Below are 23982 nucleotides of genomic sequence, written 5' to 3'. Positions count from 1 at the left end.
TGGGATGTCAGGGCTACCTTAAGGAGAAGCTGAAGGATGAGGAGGAAGCCAGGCTAGCAGGAAGGGGAGTGAGAAGAGGAAGCAGCACAGGTGAAAAGGCTGGAAAGGAGAGAGGATGGCCCTTTAGCAGAGACAAGTGACTGACTGTCATAGCTGTTGGATAAATTAGAGAGCTGAGTCTTGTCAAGGAAGGAGACCTTGACTGTATTTAGACTTGAGACTTGTGAAAAGCAATTTTATTGGGCTCAAGCTTATTGTGAGTAACTGTCACAGGGAGCAAGCCATTAGAAAGAGCTATATCATATACTAGAAGTACTTGTAGTATGGTTTTTATACTGTATAAAACAAAGGAATGAGCTATGATCACCACCACTGCACTCCAGCCTGGGTGACAGAGCAAGACTCTGTCTCTAAAAACAAACAAACAAAAAAATACAACAAATAAATTAAAAAACACCAAAGGAATGAGCTCTGGGCAGGAATGAGCTGCCCAGCTTTTTAATTTAGTAATACATGGATATTGTTAATAATAGAATAAAAACAAAAGTCAATGATAAACCATGGCGATTCACTGAAAATTCTTTTATTTCTAAAGTGATTAATCCCAAAACACCAGAAGGCTCTCCCTGACCATCCTCTGTACTGGTGTATGAATCCATTTTGGGTTGTTATAAAGGAACGCCTGAGGCAGAGTAATTTATAAGGTTTATTTGGCTCATGGTTCTGCAGGCTGTGCAAGCCTGGCTCTAGCATCTGCTTGGCTACCAGTGAGGCCCTAGGAAGCTTTTACTCAAGGTGGAAAGCAAAGGAGGAGCAGGCATGGCACGTAGCAAGAGACAGAGCAAGAGAGATGCTAAGTGGACTTAAACAACCAGGTCTCATGTGAACTAGCAGAGTGAGAACTCACTCATTACTGCAGAGTACCAAGCCCTTCATGAAGGATCCACAGCCATGATCCAAACACCTCTCACTAGGCCCCACCTCCACAGTGGGAATCCACAAGAAATTAAGAGGGGACAAAAATCCAAATTATACCAACAGGTGAGCGGCTCTCCTGCTTTGGAAAATATGGGGCAACTTCATGGCCTGTTTGCTTGAACCGATGCTCTTTGACTTACCATGGGACTCCAACCCAATAAACCCATCATAAGTTTGAAAATATCCTAAGTCGAAAATGCACTTAACACCCCTAACCCACAAAAAAATCATAGCGTACCCTAGCTCACCTTAAATGTGCAGAACATTTACATTAGCCTACTGTTGGGCAAAATCACCTAACACAATGCCTATTTTACAATGAAGTGTTGAATATGTCATGTATTTTAATAAATACTGTACTGAAAGTGAAAAACAGAATGGTTGCCTGTGTAGTTGAAGTAAAGTTCATACTGAATGCATATCACTTCTGCACCATTGTAAAGTAGAAAAATTAAGTTGAGCCATAGTACATCGGGGACCATCTGTATTTTGCTCCTCTCCCACTTTTACTCCACTCCAATTGTTCTTGCTACCTGAGCAGAGTCAAAGTGTATACTTTTAGGGGAAGAAAGCATATTTGGAAAGTTTTGTGAAAAATTAATTTTTTAAATATAAATATTTCACCACGAACTAATGCTACAACAAAGCTCCTCTTCTTGCTCAACCTTCATTTGTCTGTGTACCTCATTCTTCCTGGTCGCAGGACAAGAACTCAGGACCCGCCAAATGGTGAGGCTAAAAGAGCTGTAACACAAACAGGGCTGAGACATGGCCCTTCTTCTCCACATTGCAGGTGAAGAGAAGGAAAGAAGAGCTGCAGCCCTTCAGGGAGCCCAGACCTGGGAGCTCCCTGAGCCAGGGCTGTGACTCCCTCTTTGAGGCCCTGTAGTTCCTGGCATCTCCAAGCTTCTGGGAGCCACCGCATTCCCCAGTGCCAGCCAGGGACTTGCAGTGCACCTGGTCCAGCTGGAGCCTCACAGAGAGCTGGTGCCCATGCTGGCACCTGGAGCTGCCCGCCCCACAGCAGCAGTTGATGTGTCTGACTATGCAGTGGCTGGACCCTGCGCTCACTCACACACCTCTCGCAGCTCCACGCCTGACTTACAGTCTCCCTTGTAGGCATGGAATCCAGGCTAGCAGTTTGAGCTGGGTGCAGCCTGCCAGGCCAAGTGGGCGGAATGAGGCCAGAGGGCCTGGGCAAAACAGGCAAAGGCGCCACCGGCCACAGGTTTCGGGCCAGAAAAGCGACACCCCAAAGATTCCATAACATAATATTTTATTTTTCAGTTAATGTTGCTGTCAGCAGTGGCTGTTCCTCAGAGAGGCTTCAGCAGATCTTGATTTCCACATAACTTTTCCACAGTCTCCCTACTCTCAGACTGGGTCCCCTGAAGTCTCCCGATCAGGACATTTGCACTCCCACTGACAAATAAACGTTAAGCCATTTTGTGGTGATCTTTCTCTCTGCCTCACAACTTTCTATTTTTGGCAATCACCATTTGTGATTTATTTTCCAATTATTTGAATAACTACAGCATTTTGCTTTTATCGCCTTGTAAAAAATGAGTAGAATATAGAGAGATTAAATAAGATCTAGTATTTGATAGCACAACAGGGTGATTACAGTCAACAATAAGTTATCATACATTTTAAAATAATAAAAAGAGTTATTGGAGTGTTTGTAACAAAGAAATAAATGCCTAAGGTGATGGATACCCCATTTGCCCTGATGTGAATACCACACATTGTATGCTTGTATCAAAATATTTCATGTACCCCATAAACACACCTACTATTTAAACATTAAATAAACACGGATAAATAATAGATTTTATTTTGTTAAAAAAAAATGAGTGGAAGGTAGCAAAATGAAAGTGCCAATACCAGGGATAGTGCAGTTAGGTCTGCTGAAGGCAGGCCATGTTTACCTTTAGTGAGATGTTCAATGGATATCAAATGCTTGACTATGAGTTTGGTTTCAGAAGAAAGGAACCACAAGAGACTACAGATGACATTCTGAAATATCATCGAAGACAAGGCGTGTTGACAGAGGAATTAAGGAGCCTGCATAAGTATAAATTGAGAATTAGCAGTCCAATCCATGGAGACATGCACAAGGCTTTGGAAGCGACTTCTCACAGACCCCTTCTCATAGAAGAAGGTGGCTGGTGTTCAACTTTCTCTTGACAACAAATTTAAGAAAGCTGATCTCACACCACTAAATACAATCTCTATCAGCTCATCCTCCCCACATCTTTAGATAAGTTCCTTTTCTAGGCTGAGACAACCGGCAGTTGAGGTAAGAAATTATTTCAAAACATGCATTTTAATTTTCTACACTTAATGCTTATTGTTTTTAATGTATTCATTTACCATGTACATATTGTATACCCAAGCAAAACATTACGTGTTTAATCACAATTATGGATTTCATAACATTTTGAGCCCTCTGGAAGCAGAACCCTCTATATGCCGACTGACTTTTCAGACTTTCAAATATGTTTTCAGGAATTCATTACATACAAATGTAAGGGACTTGATATATGAATTATTGGGGGACGATCTCTCTCATTAAGAACACTGTGGTGTTCTTTTGAAAAAGGATGTTCTTTTTTACAATGCAAATGTTGAGTCTTTTTTGTACATTTCTAAACATAAATGAAGCAAAAGTGTGCCCTTCAGCATCAAGGTCAGTCACTTGGCTTTCAGGCTGGGGACTGCTACCTGGAGACATTTAACAGGTGACAAGCAGATAACACTCCCAAGCCACTGACAGTTATGGATCTGACTATGTGCTTGGTATGTTGTTATTATAATTCAAGTAAACTGACCACTTTATCTTGAAGAAACTAAAGATATAGGGTATGTTGTTTAATCTTTATAGGAACAATGGAGAGAGGTCTTACCCCCATCCTGATGGCTTGTCCTTCCTTGGAGTATCAGGTTCAAACAGCATCAAAACTTAAAAAAAAAAAATGCTCAGTTTATCTTCTAAGTGGATCAAACATATATTTCTTTGCCAATAGAGCTGTTTTTACTTTTCCCAAATATTTTACTGTGGAGTCTTTGAAAGCATGGTGCTCAGTAGCTTGTAGTGACCTATTTTTTTTTAAACAGTTCTAGAAATAAAGATTTCTAAATATATTTTTTCTTTTCTTTTTTTTTAAATAGAGGTGGGGACTCACTATGTTGACCAGGCTGGTCTCGAGCTCCTAGTCTCAAGTAATCCTGCCATCTGTGCCTCCCAAAGTGCTGAGATTACAGGCATAAGCCACCATACCCGGCCTAAATATATTTTCTTAAATAGTTTTTATTTTGAAGTTATAATCTCTAGTTTGTGACTAAATGTTTAGAGATATCAAAGTAAAGCTCTTTCATATACAGATACATCTTATTTGAATTTTGAAGACACAAAAGCAATAATTTAAAAATATAAATATTTAATAATTGCCTCCACTTGATTTTTTGGGTTAGATTGTGTTTGGAAGGATTTGGTGCCTATTGGATCTGATTTCCAAAGCTTAAGGTATTCTCATAGTACATAATGCATTTGAAACATTACCAAAGATGATGATAGAGTGTGAATTTATGTAAACGATCAGAAATTTGAGAAGGTACAATAGAGTATGTAATATATGAAGCCAATTTAAAAAATACGCTTATCTAAATGCATGAGAAAGAAAGGTCTGGAAGGAGATATACTAAATTATCAATAATGGTTATACCTGGGTGATGAGATGATGGATTTTATTTTTTGCTCTTTTCAAAATTTTGATAATACAGTTATGTTTATAAGTAAAAACAATACTTTTGAAATGAGAAAGGAAAAAATTTGAAGTGGGGAAGGGAGTACTTTTGAGGCCTTGCGACTTCTCTGGCTTTTAGGAGTTACTGAATTGAAATAGGCCTAGTAGAGGCTTAAAAAACAAAGAATTTTAAATCAACAATGTGATAATCCCATTTTGCATTTCATTATGAAGCTTTAATGCTTTTTAAAAATAACAGATATACCTGTAATCCCAGCACTTTCAGAGGCCGAGGTGGGTGGATCACAAGGTCAGGAGGTGGAGACCATGGTGAAACCCTGTCTCTACTAAAAATACAAAAAATTAGCCAGATGCGGTGGCGGGCACCTGTAGTCCCAGCTACTTGGGAGGCTGAGGCAGGAGAATGGCATGAACCCGGGAGGTGGAGCCTGCAGTGAGCTGAGATCGCAGTACTGCACTCCAGCCTGGGTGACAGAGAGAGACTCCATCTCAAAAAATAAAATAAAATAAAATAACAGGTATAGAACTTAAAGTCACTAACTAGCTCAAGTACCAAACTTTGCATGAGACCTTTCCAACCTTAAAAGTTTGAAAATTTATCAAAAACTCAGAGCCAACATCTAGGTGGATGTACTTATGTTCAGGCATAATTAGATATTTGTAGATATTTACTGTAGATAAAATAAACACTGAAGCGAAAGATGCAATCTTAAAAGATGAATGATTTGATCAGTATATCCAAGGGATACATGCACTGCCATGTTTATTGCAGCGTAATTTGCAACAGTAAAGTCATGAACTCAACCTCAGTGTCCATCAATGGACAAATGGATAAAGAAATCATGGCATATATACACAATAGAATATTATTCAACTGTAAAAATGAATGAAATTATGTCATTTCCAGCAATATGGAACTGGAGGCCATTATCTCAAGTGAAACAACTCAGAAACCGAAAATCAAACACTGCATGTTCTTTCTCATATGTGGGAGCTAAAGAAGTTGATCTCATGGAGGTAGTGATTAGAGTAATAGATACCAGAGGCTGGGAATGGTGTGTATTGGGGGGATAAAAAGAGATTGGTTAATGGGTACAAACATACAGTTAGATAGAAAAAATAAGTTCTAATGTTTAGTAGTGGAGTGGTACAGTTAACAAAATGTATTGTATGTTTCAAAATAGCTAGAAGAGAGGACTTGAAATGTTCCCAACAGATAGAAATGACAAATACTTGAGGTGATGGATATCTCACCCTGACTTGATCGTTACACAGTCTATGCATGATTACCACATACTCCGTGAATATATACAAATGTTTGTAGCAGCAGATCAATGATTTATTTTATTGATTAATTGAGAAAATGGTTGTGACCTAACAATTTTTTATAGCACTCGTCTTGTGAGTTAGAAAATATGATTTGCTGTTCTTAATATCGTTTTTCATCCCTGTGAACACAAGCGAGTCATGTTTCATCCCAGTTTCTTTTAAGTCTGCTTTTCTGTAAAGCAAGGTAGATTTTCTGGTGGGGGCCCCTGGAAAAGAGCTTGCCAGTGACCGCCAACTCCATTGGTGTCTGGGGCTCCCGGGGCTATTTTAAACTGTTACACTAGCCGACACCAGGGCTCTGAGAACTTACTACATTTTTAGTTGATTTCTTCTTGTTTCTATGCTGGCCCCCTCCTCCTATCTTGCTCCGCCAAAGGTGAAACAGTTCATATGCCCCATCCATCTTAGGAAAGATTGTCACTCTATGCCATTTGATTTACTCGGTTGTCTTGTGATCTCATGATGAATTCAAGAAAATTTACGATTTTGTAAATTGCCTGAGTTTTCTCATTAGCGTGACAGCAAGCTTCTCTTGGAGCTTTCTACATCCTATGAGGAAGCAGAACCAACATCCTTTTAATTCTGTCTCCTACAGTCGGGATCTAGAAGAAACTGGCTTTTCCAATTTTATAAGACTCTGGATTTCTAAATAGAGTCTATTCCTTTTTACTTTTGCCTGCCATTTCTTTCCTGAGCTCACCTTTTTTTCTGTGATATCTACTAAAAGGTAGCTAATGCAGCACACCGTTTCCATTTTGTTTCTAACATCTTCCTCCAGAACTGCTGGGATACTATCCTTATACTCTACCTTCTTGAGTTCCCGCAGGTGGAAACTTTAGAAAATGTTTTTCTACTGCATAGCATGAATCCATAGCATTTCAGTCTCCAGTATCTGTGTCTTCACTGCCTTCCAGTGAAGAAAATGCGATGAAAATGCCTCAGATGTTTGTCATGCAATATCCAAAAGGGACCAGCTTGTGGTCAGGATAAATTTTGCTATGCTACAGAAATCTTAATGGATTGACCAAGAAAGTTTATCTTGTACATGAAGATTGGTGCAGTTTGAGTACTTCTTCTCCATAGCTGCATCATTTGGGACACATGGCCTCAAAAGTTGCTGTGTTAGGTAAAATGACGAGAGAAGAATGGAAGAAGCACATTGACTTTTAACCACCTTAGTTTAGAAGTGGCCATGTTACTTCTGCTCACAGCCCATTGGCCAGAACTACTCACATGGCCCCAACCTAAATGCAAAGATGCTAGGAATATAGGGGAAAAAAATGGACATTTGAGCAGCCTCCCTGTTACCCTGTATCTGTCATTCCAATATATGGCCTAAAAGGAACAAGATTACCTTTTCTCTTGTTGGTATTTTTGAAATAGAGGTAGCAAATACATTTCAGATGGCAGCATTGTCTAGTAACACACAGGTGGGAGTCAGGCTACCCGAGACTCCTCACTGGCTCTCGCCCTTCCCTTCCCCCACAGCTGCCCGAGAGGCTCTGATAGAACTAACATGGGAGGATATTCGAGCTCATACAGCGCCTCCATATTTATGAATCACTATAAATCATTTTCAGACCTGGAAAGCACCACCACCAGAGGTGACATTAGGCTGGCACATACCACCACTGTGGTGCACTGTTATTTATAGCCATATATCCATCCTAATGAATCAGTGCCCAGGCCTTATGATGATCAGTTATGTTGACTATCACCTCTGCTTATAATTTAAATACAGTCATGTGCCACACAGTGATGTTTTGGTCAACAACAGACCACATATACAGCAGTGGTCCCCAAAGATTAGAATGAAGCTAAAGAATCTCTATCACCTAGTGACGCTGCAGCCCTTGTAATGTTGTACTACAACGTGTTACTCACGTGTCTGTGGAGATGCTGGGGGAAACACACCTACTGTGCTTTCAGTTGTATAAAAGTCTAGCACATGCAATTATGTACAGTACATACTTGATAAGAAATGACTGTTACTGGTTTATGTATTTACTGTATTGTGTTTTTTATTAATTTAGAGTATACTTCTTCCACTTATTAAAAAGAAAGTTAACTGTAAAACAGCCTCAGGTAGGTCCTTCAGGAAGTATCCCAGAGAAAGGCATTGTTATCATAGGCGATGACAGCTCCATGCCTGTTACTGCCCCTGAAGACCTTCCGGTGAGAAAAGATGTGGAGTTGGAAGACAGTGACACTGATAATCTTGACCCAGTGCAGGTCTGGGTTGTTGTGTTTGTGTCTTAGTTTTTAACCAAAGATTTTTAAAGTAAAAAACAGTTTTTTAAATAAAAGCTTATAGAATAAAGATATAAAGAAAGAATACTTTTGTACAGTTGCACGATGTGTTTTAACCTAAGTGTTATTACAAATAGTCAAAATTTAAAAAATTATAAAGTAAAAATTTATAGTAAACGAAGGTTAATTTATTATTGAAGAAAGAAAATTATTTTAAAATAAATGTCATGTAGCCTCAGTGTGCAGTGTTTATAAAGTCAACAGCAGGGGACAGCAATGTCTTAAGCATTCATATTCACCCACCACTCACTCACCCACCCACCCAGAGTGACTTCCAGTCCTTTAAGCTCCATTCATGGTAAGTGTCCTATACAGATGGACCATTTTTTATCTTGTATACCATATTTTTAGTGTACCTTTTCTGTGTTTAGACATGTTTAGATACACAAATACTTACGGTTCTGTTACAATTGCCTACAGTATTCAGTACAGTGGTGAGCTATACAGGTTTGTAGCCTGGGAGTAATAGACTATTCCATGGAGCCCAGGTGTGTAGTGGGCTCTATAGTCTAGGTTTGTGCAAGCACAGTACATTCTAGGATTTTTACACAACAATGAAACCACTAATGATGCATTTCTCAGAATGTATCTCCATTGTTAAGCAACACATGACGGTCCAACAAATTACTGCTAGATCGTGCTGCTGCTTAATGTTTTGTTTTTAAAGCAACTCCAGTCTAAACTAAACATCCTGAAAAATAACGTCAGTGTTGATGCTAGGTTTCCTGGAAAACACAGCTCAGAAGCCTCGTCTAGCATATTACCCAAACCTTTCTATACGTCTTCTGGCAGCATCTTTTCCCCTTTTAGGCTTCTTCACTCATGGTAATGGCCAGCATTTCTTCTGTCTCCCTTTCTGTGCCCACACAGTCTACTTTCTATGAGGTGGCCTTTTAATTCCATATTCTTTCTCTGCCCTGCCCTCCCCCCTACAACTGTCCTCCTCTGCTGTACAAGGCACCTTGGAAAATATATCCTGATCCCATGTGCACTGCTTTAACCTTATCTGGAAAACAGGTAAATAAATTCATTACTCTCTATTTTACCTAAGACCATACCAACTCCTCCATCAATACTACTCAAATTTTTGCCACAAGAAAAAAAAAAAAAAAAGAAAAGATGCCACTCCCCAAAGTACTCAGATTGTTACCAGCAGAAGCTGAGTATCTGGTTCACCAGATCGCACCAAGCAGGTTTCTGGCTCACCAGGTCACACCAAGCAGGGTGTTTCTGTCGTAGTGACTGCTGATGAAACCCTTCAGAAGAGGAGAATCTGCCAACTTCATCACAAATGTGTGTGAATGATAGATTTTCCCTGCCTCAAACACTCATGAACTGCAGATGGTAAATACTCTGCCTTTAAAAAGCAGATTTATTTCTCAGGCTGTTAAAATGCAAAAGAACACAGCTTTCTGACACTGCAGGTTTGCCAAAGTCTTTGTTTTCAAGCAATCTTAAATACAACTGCCCTTTGAAAGTTATAGATACTCTTGCAATAAAAACATTTAATAATTGTGTAATCAAACTGATTTTGTCTATGATGCTGTCATTATAGTTTCCAAGAGAAAAATAGTGCCAATCCTGGTGGAAAGTGCCCCTTTCAAGTAGCTGGTTTGGAGTGGCAATCCTTTTGTCCTCTTAAAAATAGATACATAGATATAGATAGAATTACATCATGAATATTATCAGGGATAAATAAAAATGGAGCAGAGGGCCAGGCGCAGTGGCTCACGCCTATAGTCCCAGCACTTTGGAAGGCTGAGGCAAGAGGATCGCTTGAGGCCAGGGGTTTGAGACCAGCCTGGGCAACAAAGTGAGACCTCCATCTCTACTTAAAAAAAATGAAGCAGAAATTGATATCACTCAGTACCATAGTGAGTAGGTAACTGAAGGTTGATGCACTTGTGTGATGGGGAAGAATTAAAGAGAGAAACAATAGTTAAATTGCTCAATTAGAAGTGCTGGGAAGAACATCTGTGGGAAAAGACTTGCCTGGGTGTCTTGAAAAAGCCCTGAAGTCATGAGAGAGATAAACAAGCCCATAAGCCTGAGAATTTCAAAGGAAAGCAGGTCAGCCTGATTCCAAGGATTGAGCGTGGCAAGAATTTGGTTGTCTTGAGAATCTGTTATTGTGAGAGGCTGCTTGCCCACAGTCACACAGCTGGAAAGTGGTAGATCCAGGAACTGAACTGAGGTCCTGTAGCCACCAGGACTACCTTTCATTGGACCAGAAGGCTACATAGTGAACCATGACCTCTGAAGAGGCAAGGACTTCTGGAATGAGGTGGAAAGGAGGCAGAGGAGAAGGATAGAAAGATGGAAGGAGAGAGAAGAAGGGGCAGGCAGGCAGGCAAGCAGGTGAGATAGAGAGAGAGAACATTATAATTGGAAAGGAGGGGGAATTCCAAAAGGCAATACAAACCAAAACAAATTACCAATATGAACTCATGACTTTTAATATAGATTTAAGATATAGAAATGGATACAGATATGTGTTTATAAATGCATATATTTAGAATCAATGATGCCCCAATACTGATGAGCACATCTCATGCCAAATCTTGATATCTAAATACGACTTTCCAATAAAAGGAACCAGCACTTTTTTGAAAGACGGTTGATTCTGAGCTAGGTCAGGGAAACTGCAAGATGAGTCTGGGACATCTTATGGTTCCAAATAGTAAGAAAGTGCTAAAAAAAGAAAAATAAGGGAATACATCAGATGATGTAGAAGCCAGTTCAAATGGGCTTCCATTGGCTAAACTGAGGACAAATTGGGCAAAAAAGCAAAACAAAAAGGGAGTCATTTATTATAACCCATAGCATAAAATAAAAATAAGAACCCACAAATCCATACCCATATAATAAAATTTAAAAAATAAGAGGCAGAGGTGGCACCCAAGATGGCCGAATAGGAACAGCTCCAGCCTCCAGCTCCCAGCATGAGCAACACAGAAGATGGGTGATTTCTGCATTTTCAACTGAGGTACTGGGTTCATCTCACTGGTGCGTGTCAGACAGTTGATGCTGGTCCACAGGTGCAGCCCGACCAGTGAGAGCTGAAGCAGGGCGAGGCATTGCCTCACCTGGGAAGTGCAAGGGGGAAGGGAATTCCTTTTCCTAGCCAAGGGAAAGTGAGACACACAACACCTGGAAAATCAGGTAACTGCCACCCTAATACTGTGCTTTACCAAGGGTCTTAGAAAATGGCACACCAGGAGATTATATCCCACACTTGGCCCAGAGGGTCCCATGCCCACGGAGTCTCCCTCATTGCTAGCACAGCAGTCTGAGATCTAACTGCAAGGCTGCAGCAAGGCTGGGGGAGGGGCGCCCGCCATTGCTGAGACTTAAGTAGATAAATGAAGCCACCAGGAAGCTCAAATTGGGTGGAGCCCACACAGCTCAAGGAGGCCTGCCTGCCTCTGTAGACTCCTCCTCTGGGGACAGGGCATAGCTAAACAAAAAGGAGCAGAAATCTCTGCAGATGTAAAAGTCCCTGTCTGACAGCTTTGAAGAGAGCAGTGGTTCTCTCAGCACGGAGGTTGAGATCTGAGAATGGACAGACTGCCTGCTCAAGTGGGTCCCTGACCCCTGAATAGCCTAACTGGGAGACATCCCCGACTAGGTGCAGACTGACATATCACACCTCACATGGCTGGGTACACCCTGAGACGAAGCTTCTAGAGCAAGAATCAGACAACAACACTCGCTGTTCAGCAATACTCTATCTTCTGCAGCCTCTGCTGCTGATACCCAGGCAAACAGGGTCTGGAGTGGACCACAAGCAATCTCCAACAGACCTGCAGCTGAGGGTCCTGAGTGTTAGGAGGAAAACTAGCAAACAGAAAGGACACCCACACCAAAACCCCACCAGTATGTCACCACCATCAAAGACCAAAGGCAGATAAAATGACAAAGATGGGGAAAAAGCAGTGCAGAAAAGCTGGAGATTCAAAAAATCAGAGCGCATCTCCCCCTCCAAAGGAACGCAGCTCATCACCAGCAACGGAACAAAGCTGGATGGAGAATGACTTTGATGAGTTGAGAGAAGAAGTCTTCAGTCGATCAAATGTCTCATAGCTAAGGAGGAACTATGTAACCAGTGCAAAGAAACTAAAAACCTTGAAAAAAGAATGGATGAATGGATAACTAGAATAATCAATGCAGAGAAGACCTTAAAAGAACTGATAGAGATGAAAATCATGACACGAGAACTACGTGACAAAAGCTTCAGTAACCGACTTGATGAACTGGAAGAAAGATGATCAGTGATTGAAGATCAAATGAATGAAATGAAGCAAGAAGAGAAATGTAGAGAAAAAAAGAGTAAAAAGAAATGAACAAAGCCTCCAAGAAATATGGGATTATATGAAAAGACCAAATCTACATCTGGTTGGTGTGCCTGAAAGTGACAGAGAAAATGGAACCAAGTTGGAAAACACTCTTCAGGATATCATCCAGGAGAACTTCCCAACCTAGTAAAGCAGGCCAACATTCAAATTCAGGAAATACAGAGAATGCCACAAAGATACTCCTCGAGAAGAACAACTCCAAGACAAATAATTATCAGATTCACCAAAGTGGAAATGAAGGAAAAATGTTAAGGGCAGCCAGAGAAAAAGGTCGGGTTACCCACAAAGGGAAGCTCATCAGACTAAGAGCAGATCTCTCGACAGAAACTCTCCAAACCAGAAGACAGTGGGGGCCAATATTCAACATTCTTAAAGAAAAGAATTTTCAACCCAGAATTTCATATCCAGCCAAACTAAGTTTCATCAGTGAAGGAGAAATAAAATCCTTTACAGACAAACAAATGCTTAGAGATTTTGTCACCACCAGGACTGCCCTACAAGAGATCCTGAAGGAAGCACTAAACATGGAAAGGAACAACTGGTACCAGCCATTGCAAAAACATGCCAAAATTTAAGTCCATCGATGCTAGGAAGAAACTGCATCAATTAACGAGCAAAATAACCAGCTAATATCACAATGACAGGATCAAGTTCACATATAACAATATTAACCTTAAATGTAAATGGACTAAATGGTCCAATTAAAAGACACAGACTGGCAAATTGGATAAAGAGTCAAGAACCATCAGTTTGCTGTTCAGGAGACCCATCTCACATGCAGAGACACACATAGATTCAAAATAAAGGGATGGAGGAAGATCTACCAAGCAAATGGAAAACAAAAAAAAGCAGGGGTTGCAATCCTAGTCTCTAATAAAACAGACTTTAAACCATCAAAGAGCAAAGATCAAAAAAGACAAAGAAGGCCATTACATAATGGTAAAGGAATCAATTCATCAGGAAGAGCTAACTATCCTAAATATAGATGCACCCAATACAGGAGCACCCAGATTCATAAAGCAAGTCCTTAGAGACTTACAAAGAGACTTAGACTCTCATACAATAATAACGGGAGACTTTAACACCCCACTGTCAACATTAGACAGATCAACAAGACAGAAAGTTAACAAGGATATCCAGGAATTGAACTCAGCTCTGCACCAAGCAGACCTAATAGACTCTCCACCCCAAATCAACAGAATATACATTTTTCTCAGCACCACATCACACTTATTCCAAAACTGACCACATGGTTGGAAGTAAAGCACTCTTCAGCAAGTGTAAAATAACAGAAATGATAACAAACTGTCTCTCAGACCACAATGCAATCAAACTAGAACTCAAGACTAAGAAACTCAATCAAAACTGCTCAACTACATGGAAACTGAATAACCTGCTCTTGAATGACTACTGTATACATAATGAAATGAAGGCAGAAATAAAGATGTTCTTTGAAACCAATGAGAGCAAAGATACAACATACCAGAATCTTTGGGACACATTTAAAGCAGTGTGTAGAGGGAAATTTATGGCACTAAATGCCCACAAGAGAAAGCAGGAAAGATCTAAAATTGACACCCTAACATCACAATTAAAAGGACTAGAGAAGCAACAGCAAACACATTCAAAAGCTAGCAGAAGGCAAGAAATAACTAAGATCAGAGCAGAACTGAAGGAGATAGAGACACAAAAAGCCTCCCCAAAAATCAATGAATCCCGGAGCTGGATTTCTGAAAAGATCAACAAAATTGATAGACCGCTAGCAAGACTAATAAAGAAGAAAAGAGAGAAGAATCAAATAGACGCAATAAAAAATGATAAAGGGATATCACCACCAACCCCACAGAAATACAAACTACCATCAGAGAATACTAGAAACACCTCTATGCAAATAAACTAGAAAACCTAGAAGAAATGGATAATTTCCTGGACACTAACACTCTCCCAAGACTAAACCACGAAGAAGTTGAATCCCTGAATAGACCAATAGCAGGCTCTGAAATTGAGGCAATAATTAATAGCCTACCAACCAAAAAAAGTCCAGGACCAGATGGATTCACAGCCGAATTCTACTAGAGGTAAAAGGAGGAGCTGGTACCATTCCTTCTGAAATTATTCCACTCAATAGAAAAAGAGGGAATCCTCCCTAACTCATTTTATGAGGCCAACATCATCCTGATACCAAAGCCTGGCAGAGACACAACAAAAAAAGAGAATTTTAGACCAATATTCCCGATGAACATTGATGCAAAAATCCTCAATAAAATACTGGCAAACCAAATCCAGCAGCACATCAAAAAGCTTATCCACCATGATCAAGTGGGCTTCATCCCTGGGATGCAAGGCTAGTTCAACATACACAAATCAATAAACGTAATCCAGCACATAAACAGAACCAAAGACAAAAACCACATGATTATCTCAATAGATGCAGAAAAGGCCTTTGACAAAATTCAACAGCCCTTCATGCTAAAAACTCTCAATAAATTTGGTATTGATGGAACGTATCTCAAAATAATAAGAGCTATTTATGGCAAACTCACAGCCAATATCATACTGAATGGGCAAAAACTGGAAGCATTCCCTTTGAAAACTGGCACAAGACAATGATGCCCTCTCTCACCACTCCTATTCAACATAGTGTTGGAAGTTCTGGCTAGGGCAATCAGGCAAGAGAAAGAAATCAAGGGTATTCAGTTAGGAAAAGAAGAAGTCAAATTGTCCCTGTTTGCAGATGACATGATGGTATATTTAGAAAAACCCATCATCTCAGCCCAAAATCTCCTTAAGCTGATAAGCAACTTCAGCAAAGTCTCAGGATACAAAATTAATGTGCAAAAATCACAAGCATTCTTATACACCAGTAACAGACAAACAGAGAGCCCAATCATGAATGAACTTCCATTCACAATTGCTTCAAAGAGAATAAAATACCTAGGAATCCAACTTACAAGGGGTGTAAAGGACCTCTTCAAGGAGAACTACAAACCACTGCTCAGTGAAATAAAAGAGGACACAAATGGAAGAACATACCATGCTCATGGATAGGAAGAATCAATATCGTGAAAATGGCCATACTGCCCAAGGTAATTTATAGATTCAATGCCATCCCCATGAAGCTACCAACGACTTTCTTCACAGAATTGGAAAAAACTGTTTTAAAGTTCATATGGAACGAAAAAGAGCCCACATTGCCAAGACAATCCTAATCCAAAAGAAAAAAGCTGGAGGCATCACGCTACCTGACTTCAAACTAGACTACAAGGCTACAGCAACCAAAACAGCATGGTACTGGTACCAAAACAGAGATATAGACCAATGGAACAGAACAGAGTCCTCAGAAATAATACCACACATCTACAGCCATCTGATCTTTGACAAACCTGACAAAAACAAGAAATGGGGAAAGGATTCCCTATTTAATAAATGGTGCTGGGAAAATTGGCTAGCCACAAGTAGAAAGCTGAAACTGGCTCCTTTCCTTACTCCTTACACGAAAATTAATTCAAGATGGATTAGAGACTTAAATGTTAGACCTAAAACCATAAAAACCCTAGAAGAAAACCTAGGGAATACCATTCAGGACATAGGCATGGGCAAAGACTTCATGACTAAAACACCAAAAGCAACGGCAACAAAAGCCAAAATTGATAAATGGGATCTAATTAAACTAAAGAGCTTCTGCACAGCAAAAGAAACTACCATCAGAGTGAACAGGGAAGGCAGAAATAAAGATGTTCTTGGAAACCAATGAGAACAAAGATACAACATACCAGAATCTCTGGGACACATTTAAAGCAGTGTGTAGAGGGAAATTTATAGCACTAAATTCTCCAATAAGAGAAAGCAGGAAAGATCAAAATTGACACTCTAACATCAAAGAATTAAAAAGAACTAGAGAAGCATAAACACATTCCAAAGCTAGTAGAAGCAAGAAATAACTAAGATCAGAGCAGAACTGAAGGAGATAGAGACAATGTGTAAAAACCCTCCAAAAAATCAATGAATCCAGGAGCGGCTCTTAAAGATCAAATAAAATTGACAAGACCAATTAGCAAGATTCTCCAATAAAGAAGAAAAGAGAGAAGAATCAAACTCCATTTAATTAAAAATGATAAAGGATATCACCACCAGACCCCACAGAAATACAAACTACCATCAGAGAATAATTAAACACTCTTACGCAAATAAACTGGAAAAACCTAGAAGAAATGGATAATTTCCTGACACTTAATTTCCAAGACTAAACCAGGAAGAAGTTGAATCCTGAATAGACCAATAGTAGGCTCTGAAATTCGAGGCAATAATTAATAGCCCACAAACTGAAAAAAAGTCCAGGACCAGATGGATTCACAGCTGAATTCTACCAGAGGTATAGAGGAGTTGGTACCATTCCTTCTGAAACTATTCCAATCATTAGAAAAAGAGGGAATCCTCCCTAACTCATTTTATGAGGCCAACATCATCCTGATACCAAAGCCTGGCAGAGACATTATTAAAAAGAGAATTTAGACCAATATCCCCTGATGGTAACATCATGCAAAAATCCTCAATAAAAATACTGGCAAAACCGGATTCAACAACACATCAAAGCTTATCCACCATGATCAAGTGGGTTTCATCCCTTGGATGCAAGGTTGGTTCAACATTCGCGAAATCAATAAACATAATCCAGCATATAAACAGAACCAAAGACAAGAACCACATGATTATCTCAATAGATGCAGAAAAGGCTTTGACAAATTCAACAGCCCTTCATAGTTAAAAAAACGCTCAATAAATTCGCTGGTATTGATGGAACGTACTTCAAAAATAATAAGAGCTATTGGCACAAACCCACAGCCAATATCATACTGAATGGGCAAAACTGGAAAAAATTCCCTTTGAAACTGGCACAAGACAGGATGCCCTCTCACCACCCTATTCAACATAGTGTTGGAAGTTCTGGCTAGGTAATTAGGCAAGAGAAAGAAATCAGGGTATTCAGTTAGGAAAAGAAGAAGTCAAATTGTCCCTCTTTGCAGATGACATGATTGTATATTTAGAAACCCCATTGTCTCAGCCTAAAATCTCCTTAAGCTGATAAGCAACTTCAGCAAAGTCCTTCAGGATACAAAATTAATGTGCAAAATCATGCTATCTCTTATACACCAATAACAGACAAACACAGAGCAAATCATGAATGAATCCTCCATTCAATTGCTTCAAAGAGAATCAAATACCTAGGAATCCAACTTGCATAAGGGATGTAAAGGACCTCTCTCAAGGAGGAACTACAAACCACTGCTCAGTGAAATAAAAAGAGGACACAAACAAATGGAAGAACATACCTACCAGGATAGAAGAATCAATATCGCGGAAATGGCCATACTGCCTGCTGTAATTGATAGATTCAATGCCATCCCCATCAAAGCTACCAATGAGTTTCTTCACAGAATTGGAAAACTGCTTTAAAGTTCATATGGAACCAAAAAGAGCTCGCATTCCAAGACAATCCCAAGTCAAAGAACAAAGCTGAGGCATCACGCTACCTGACTTCCCAACCATACTACAAGGCTACAGTAATCCAAAACAGCATGGTACTGGTACCAAAACAGATATAGACTAATGGAATATGAACAGAGTCCTCAGAAATAATACCACACATCTACAGCCATCTGATCTTTGACAAACCTGAGAGAAATAAGAAATGGGGAAAGGATTCCCCATTTAATAAATGGTGCTGGGAAAATTGGCTAGCCATAAGTAGAAAAAGTTGAAACTGATCCTTCTCTCATCTCTATAATGAAAATTAATTCAAGATGGATTAGAGACTTAAATCGTTAGACCTATCACCTCATAAAAATCCTAGAGGAAAACCTAGGTAGTACAATTCAGGACATAGGCATGGGCAAAGACTTCATGTCCAAAACACCAAAAGCAATGTAAGCAAAAGCTAAAATTGATAAATGGGATCTAATTAAACTAAAGAGCTTCTGCACAGCAAAAGAAACTACCATCAGAGTGAACAGGCAACCCACAGAATGGAGAAAATTTTGCACTACTCATCTGACAAAGGGCTAATATCCAGAACCTACAAAGAACTCCAAACAAATTTACAAGAAAAAACAAACAACCCCATCAAAAAGTAAGCAAAGGATATGAACAGACATTTCTCAAAAGAGGACATTCATATGTGCCAACAGACATATGAAAAAATGCTCATCATCACTGGCCATCAGAGAAATGCAAATCAAAACCACAATGAGATGATCATCTCACACCAGTTAGAATGTATGATCATTAAAAAGTCAGGAAACAACAGGTGCTGAGAGGATGAGAAATAGGAACACTTTTACACTGTTGGTGGATTGTAAACTAGTCTCAACCATTATGGAAAACAGTATGGCGATTCCTCAAGGATTCTGAACTAGATGTACCATATGACCCAGCCATCCCATTACTGGGATATACCCAAAGGATTATAAATTATGCTGGTATAAAAGACACATGCACACGTATGTTTATTGCAGCACTATTCACAATAGCAAGACTTGAATCAACCCAAATGTCCATCAGTGACAGATTGATTATGAAAATGGGCACATATACACCATGGAATACTATGCAGCCATAAAAAAGGATGAGTTTGCGTCCTTTGTAGGGACACATGGATGCAGCTGGAAACCATCATTCTTAGCAAACTATCACAAGAACAGAAAACCAAACACCGCATGTTCTCACCATAGGTGGAACTGAACAACCAGATCACTTGACTCAGGAAGGAAACATCACACAATCGGGCCTACTGGGGAGGGGGGAGGGGAGGGATTGCATTGGGAGTTATACCTGATGTAAAATGACGAATGATGGGTGCAGCAGACTAATGCAAGCATACATATGTAACAAACCTGCACAAGTTATACATGTACCCTACAACTAAAGTATAATAATAATAAATAAATAAAAAAAAGAAGACATTCAAGTACAGCCAACAGACATATGAAAAATGTCTATCAATACTGCCATCAGAGAAATGCAAATCAAAAACTATTAATGAGATATCATCTCACACCAGTTAGAATGGCAATCATTAAAAGTCAGGAAACAACAGGTGCTGAGAGGATGTGGAGAAATAGGAACACTTTTACACTTGTAGGGACTGTGGTGGTAAACTAGTTCAACCATTGTGAAGACAGCGTGGCGATTCCTCAAGGATCTAGAACTAGAAATACCATTTGACCCAGCCATCCCACTACTGGGTATATACCCAAAGGATTATAAGTCATGCTGCTATAAAGACACATGCACACGCATGTTTATTGTGGCACCATTCACAATAGCAAAGACTTGGAATCAACCCAAATGTCCATCAGTGACAGACTGGATTATTAAAATGCGGGCACATATACACTACAGAGTACTATGCGCAGCCATAAAAAAGATGAGTTTGTGTCCTTGTAGGGACATGGATGCATCTGAAACCAATATTCTCACAAACTATCACAAGAACAGACAACCAAATAACGATGTTCTCACTCATAGGTGGAACTGAACAAGGAGATCACTTGACTCAGGAAGGAACATCACACACGGGGTCTTCCGGTTGTGGGAGGCGGGACATTTGGGATCTGATAGCATTAGAGATATACCTAATGTAAATGATGAGTTAATGGAGACACCAACATGGCACATGTATACATATAGGTTAAACTCCGGTAACAAGGAAAACATGTACCCTAGAACTTAAAGTATAATAATAAAAAATTTTAAAAATAAGAGGCAGAGATGGGAAAGCTCTTCCTTACAGGAGAATTCCAACTAATAAATGTAGAAGAAATGATGGAGATTGAAAATCACCATTGACCAAGGACCACAATAGTAATTGTTTCAGGTAAGAACCATCAATGGATGCTAGACTTAGTGGGTGAAAATGTGACAAGAAGCAGGATCTCTATAGTCTCAAAACATCTCTTCACAACATATTTAATCACAAAGGGAAGAATTGGGCTAGAAGACACCACCTTAACCAACAGACGACAGTTAACACTGTTAGTAAGGGGATACATTCAAATTTTGAATGCTATGCCCAGGGTGGAGTGGGAAGGAAGCAGAGAGTGGCAGAAACTTTCTCAGAGATGTCATTGCAGGGCCCTGTGAGCTGATATAAGGAATTTGATTTTTATTACACGTATGATGGAAAACTATTAGAAGGTTTTGAATGGGGAACAAAGTTATCCAATACACATTTTAAAGACTGCCCTGGAACCTGGGTGAAAATTTGATCATTAGAGATACTACAGCAGGAATGGGGAAGCCAAGTAGAGGCTGTGGTGAGAGATGACAGTGGAGGTGGTAGAAATAGAGAGGTTTGGGAAATATCTTCAAGGTCGAGCTGATAGAAATTGCTTATATATTGGATTTGGGATATGAGGGAAAGACAAATGTCACATACAGCTTCTAGATTTTGACCTCAGCTATAGGTTAAAGGGTCGCATTGAAGATTAAGATGGGACTCCCTAACATTACTGCAACTGGAAGCCCTCACTTTATCTGTGATGAGAAAAAATAAAACAAGGCAAAAACAAAGTGCTGTTCCCTAGCCACTCCCAGTGAATCTTTACTATTTCCTTCTAATGCAGTTTCCCACATCTTCCAGCCCAGATGAGATGCTAGACCCTTACCTTCTTCTGCAGTGAGGGTTAAGTGACTGCACCAGCCAGAACTGGGCAAAGAAAAGCCATCTCTCTGAGTAGGAGGACTGAGGGACTGTCGGCCTGTTCCAGTTCCTCTTCCTAGATAACCCAATGCAGTGACTGACTAGGATTTCATTTTTACCAAAACATTGCAAGCAACAAGTGGTGAAGAATGACCATAATGTGAGCTGAGATTAATCCAATGATCCAATGACACTTCTCCCCAAATTCAGGCATATTTTGTGCTATGCATAATTCTTATGCAAAATGGTAGATTGGCATACCCATGATAAATTTTTGTAATTAGGATTGCATTCAAACAGTCAGGCTGAGTAAGTATCCAATCAGTTCTGGCCTGAGGTCCGAGATATGTCCAGTGGAATCTTAGGACAAGAATCTTAGGACAAGAGGAGCTCTAGAGAACATAATCTTTTTTCTATTTTTTTTTTCCCCAGGAGGGAAAGGAGGAGTAAATTCAGAGAAGTGCTGTGATCTAGAGAGAGAAGAGGGAGTAGATGAATGATAAAGGAATTACTTCTTATTAAGCACCCCCTAAGTGCCAGTAACTGGATTAGTTGCTTTACATATATTTTGTCTAATAATGACAACCACCTTACAAAGAGGATACTGCTATCCCATTTTATGTATAAGAAAACTGAGACTTAGATAAAACTAGTATTATTTCCTCAAGGCACTTGAGCCAGAGAAAGAGTACTCACGGCCTCATACAAGGTGACTTTGCCTCACTCTGAGCAGGCCAGTGTCAGGTGGAGTGATGCCACAGAGGGAGCATGACAGAGCAATTTTTGTCTCAAAGGTATTTGTAGACAAATGGTCACAGAGTACCTTCATATTGGAGATCTTGTGTGCACAGAACCTGCTAATCTCATCTCTAAACTCTCCTACTTCTGAAGAAAGGAAGATGTACTAGATTCCCTCCTCCTCTTCCATGGGGTCTGTGATCTTCTGACTCTACCAGTCCACAACTTCTTTATTCCTAAGTCTTTCAAAGGTCTGGTAAAACCATCTACATGGGCGGGGGTGGGGTGGAACCCAGCTGCCCTGGTCTTTAAGGAGAGGAGGAGAGGAGAAAGAGTATTTAGGAGTAAGCAGTGGTGGCGACTCCCATGGAGCCTTTGAGGAATTCCTATGATCCTGAGCAGCAGGTGGCACTTTCATAAATGGGAAGCCATGGCTGAGTCCCAGCAAAGGGCACTGGGAAATCTCTGTCTTCAATGTTGATATACCAAGAACAAAGCTGGGAGGTTTGAGCACAGAGCTCTATGATAAGTGTCTGTGAAGAAGACATGATGGAGAAGTTTCTACCAGACATAAAGGATACTAGAGTTCTTTTATCATGAAAGAGAAGATACAAGGAATTAAAGATATTCTGGGGGATAAGGCTGAGGTAGAAGGAACTTTGTACCCCATCTCCTGGAAGTGGGTGGTACTAGATGATAGAAACTTCAATGTCAACTTTAGGCTGGTTGAGAGAACATCCTAGAACATCTAGACTTGTGATCCAGTTCCTTCCTCTTTGTTGTGGGTGAAATTTTTTGTCCCCTGCAAAATATCCCCTGATACTTGTTAATGTGGTCATATTTGGAAATAGGGTATTTGCAGATGTAATCAAGTTAAAGTGAGGTCATACTGGATCAGGGTGAGCCCTAGTCCAGTGACTGGTGTTTTTATAAGAGGGAAATTTTGACACAGAGACACCTATGGAGAACACTACGTGAGGACAGAGGCAGGTATAACTGCAAGTCAAAGATATGGGATTACATTGACCTAAAATGGACTCTAAAGCTGGAAAAGTTCAACTTGCCTCGAATGGTCAAGGCTCAATCATCCCACCACTACTGTCTGCCAGCACTGGGCAGGACTCCAGAGCAAGATGAGATTCCTTCTTTCTTTTAACTCATGTGTGTTGATTGGCTACTAGGAGCATTCAGAATCCAAGATCAGTTTCAGGAAATAAAGACAGGTACATTATTTTTCACATTTAGGTTATAGTGCATACATTTAGACCCTGCTATAACCTAGTAAATCAATCCAGAATGATCTTCCTCTCATCCTTGAGGGAGGGCCTAGTCTGGAGTGGTGGTTGGGGGACACCGAGTGACATTGTAGGCTTTCCGTATGTATCTATTGTATACTTTCCCTACACAAGGTACTTTGGCAAGGAGATTGCAGGGGAAGACAAGGTCGAGGGAATAGGGAAGAGTGAGGCAGGAGTATGTCAGCAGAAGTATCTTCCTTTTCCTGTCCTCTCTAACTTTTGCAAAAGGCCTTCATAAATACCTTTACAAATCTCAACTGAGTGTCAGGAGGAGATAGATATTCTAGATGCTAAGGACCAGCCTTTTGATGGCTCTGAAAAAGAAAAAAGATTCAAACTAAATCAGACTAAAGAGTCTCTCCATCCCTCTCTCTGAAGTCCCCTGGATCTTAATGGGACTTTAGGATGAGCTGTGAAGGAGAAAGGAAAGGACATTGTTAACTATAAGACATCAAAGAATAAAGGAAACCTTTCTTGGTCATCTCTTCCCTGAAGAAATGTTGACAAGC

Source organism: Papio anubis, chromosome 4 (genome assembly GCF_008728515.1).
Source record: "Papio anubis isolate 15944 chromosome 4, Panubis1.0, whole genome shotgun sequence".
In the NCBI taxonomy this organism is placed as follows: Eukaryota; Metazoa; Chordata; class Mammalia; order Primates; family Cercopithecidae; genus Papio; species Papio anubis.
This window is presented reverse-complemented; position numbering follows the sequence as displayed.